The sequence below is a fragment of the Ixodes scapularis genome, unplaced genomic scaffold (genome assembly GCF_016920785.2).
Source record: "Ixodes scapularis isolate PalLabHiFi unplaced genomic scaffold, ASM1692078v2 ptg000105l_1___fragment_3__unscaffolded, whole genome shotgun sequence".
NCBI classification, from domain to species: domain Eukaryota; kingdom Metazoa; phylum Arthropoda; class Arachnida; order Ixodida; family Ixodidae; genus Ixodes; species Ixodes scapularis.
This window is the reverse complement of record NW_024609914.1, coordinates 658708-661773: the sequence shown is the minus strand read 5'-3', so window position 1 is coordinate 661773 and position 3066 is coordinate 658708.

Sequence of the window (3066 nt, the reverse complement as noted above, 5' to 3'; positions counted from 1 at the left end):
TGCTGCTACGATTCTTTCTAGACGCCCCCCCCCCCTGCATTTCGAAACAGTAAGTGCCTCACAAACAATGGTTGCCGGCAGCGGTCCCGCGAACAGGTGCCAATTTACCTCCGTTGGGAAGTCCGTTCGGTTGAACTGAGGTGGGGGAGCTCAGTCGAACTCAACTGTTATTAGCGGCTCAATGACGGTTGGCGCTGCCGTGTAACTTTGGCGTATCGCGATGGACTCGACTGTCGTTGGACTCAATGGCAGCTGAGAGCGCCCGTGTAACTAGGGTACTAGTGCACTAGCTGTCCAACGAAGCTTCCAGACAAAAATGTCCCCAGCCTGCGCCCAGGGTAGTTCTCTCAGCCATGAAGTGAACAGGTGTTGACCATGGGGTCCCCAAGAAATGCCAGTAGTCTATAATGCCTTGTTGGTGGTCTTTGATTTCTGACTTTGTTGGGCTCAATCTTTCATACTTTCAAATATTATATACATAATCTATTTTCACTTACGTGGTACAATCGACACAGCGAGGACTCGAATCCAATCACGAAGCCTGCGATTGGATCCGAGTCCTCGACGAACTCTGACAGAGCGCTCATTTGCAATATGACCTAAGTTCACTCCGAACGCTGACGCAACTGCCGTGTCCATTACATGCTCAGAGTATGTGAGCAAGCAATGGTGGCCGGGTGTTGGTACAAACTTTTGAAAAGGCTCTAAAAACAAATTTATAAAAGCTTTTATTTCAGACGACCATGCGATTGAGCTTTTTGTTCGCTGTTCTAGATAGCTCGGAAAATGACACTCTGAAATAAGAAATAAAAAAAGTGCCTTAGTTGTTCACCATACCTCTAACACAAGAACATTTGGGAACATGGTGCTTAGATATGCTCTAGCTTTGGGTTAAGCAATATGGCCTATTCTAGGCTCTAGGCCTGAGGCCACAGATGTGGCCTCAATCCAAACATTTTTGTCATCAGAGTTGTGCATTCTTGCGGTAGGATATTACAAAAGCAGTCTACATGAATTGAGCATCAGTCCTGCATTCCTTTTAATGGATTGCCAGAGAAGTGTCAGAAATGTGGGTAAGAGTTCATAAGTCCTACCTTTGTTTCAGGGAGCCATTGCAAAGGCTACACTGTAAAAAACACTGCTTACATACCTATAGTTTTTGTAGCATTGTTTTCTGTATCTACAAAACAGTTTCACTCTTTCTGATTCGGTCTAAGCATCTCTCTTTTTTCGTGTTTGAATGTCTTCTACTTCAGGTTCAGTCCTGCCAGCTTATCATGTATCAGGTTAGTTCGGGCTCATTATGAAATATCTCAAGCTAATACGTATAGCTGGTCCCACTTTCAGAACACATTCAATTTTGCTCTTGGTTTTATCTCTTGTGCATTCCTGCTTACTTGAGGCCGTCTTTTTTTCTGCTCCCTACAGGGCTGAAGAGAGCCGCGTCTACCACAACCTGGATGCAGGGAACTTCTCCAAAGGGGTGAGAACATTTATGACATCTTGGCTTGTTAAAGAGCACGTAAACAGAGGATCGGGATTGGCTGAAGTGTGATGTCGTTGCTTGCTTTTTAATAATTTCTGCAACTCTGCATGCACCACCAAAGATAGGTAATTTTGTAATTTCACGGCATCCAGTCCACAGATAGCAGTCGATGCGGAATGCTAGCCGTGGCTAGCTACTAGTTCAAACTTTTCTTGGAGGAAGCAACATTAGTAACCTCATATTTAATGCCTTGCAATTTCAGCAGGATGCCCATGGTGCTATCATTTTATCTATGCATGTTTGATAAACAACATTTTCATCAGTGCACATTTTATCAACACTCATTACGCAACCTTAACTGTTGCGATGTTTGATTGGCACCGTGATAGCAAGCTACAATTCCAAACATGCCGCGCTTTGTGCAGTCACCCCTTGCTTTGCAAGGGGAAAATAAATCTATTCTTGGGCTTGAACTTGCAGTGAGCCTTTTTAGAAAGCTATGCTAGCAATCAAAAGGGCGGATATGGGGTGCTGTTGGCCGAGCTTCGATCCTAAAGAGGTCTGGCGATATTCATGTTAACAAAAATCAATTTCAAGGCTGTCATGAAAAGGAAGCTATCTATGAAATGTGGCAAGATGTGTTGCTGAAACAGACAGTCTTCATCGACAAAGCAATTTGTCGGTGAGACATTCTTTGATGAACTGATTGCCACCAGGGGGTCTAGACAACATCTGAAATCTCAAGGCCTGCATGCTTCAAATTTGACAGTGCATAGGTAGGCCACTGCAGTGCACAAATTGAACACGAGTGCCGCATCTGCATTCGGCAGGGTCCTTGGTAGAGTTAGAAAGGGTTGCAAAGTGAACAACTTTCGAACATTGCCATGGTTTGAATTTACAAAGTTGCTTTCGATGTTGATAAAAGTAGAGTTCAACAGTTTCCTCTTTCTTTTTTGCAATTTTGATTCTAAAAATATTTGAAGATTTGAAATTTCTTGGTTTAAGTTAGAATTATTCGAAGATTAAGAGTTTTGTTCCAAGTATAAGTTTGTAAAGTTAGAAGTCTTCAAATCGCACGAGGGTCCCAGTTTCAGTTTCGAGGGATTTCTTAATTTTCTGATGTGTGAGCTCTGTTTAACTGAGTTTAAACAAAGCTTGCGGAAAGCAGAGATGGGTACAGCTGTTGCTACCACCAGATAGCTTGCTGCATTTGCTGGGCAGGTCGGCACTCGGCCACCTAGCTTGCCTCTTTGAGCTGTGAGTCAGTCTCCTGCGACAGCAATTGTTATCTGCACAGTTCAAGCGTGGTTCAAGCGTTGAAGCAGTTGCTATGTGTTCTGAACATGTAGGTACCGATTGAATCCTGTTTCGTTAGAAGTTCCTCAGATCAAAAGTTTAAGCTTCGTCAAACTTTTGGACTTCACGGGTTCGAAGTTCGACAAATCTGTAGAGAAATAATGACTAAAATAGTCGAATTTTTTGACATGATAGGTTCAGTGTTATATTTGTTAGTGCCAAAGTTAGAAAGGTTTAGCATCTTTGAATCCTTCAGACCTCAGGTTTGGAAAATGTTTGCTTCA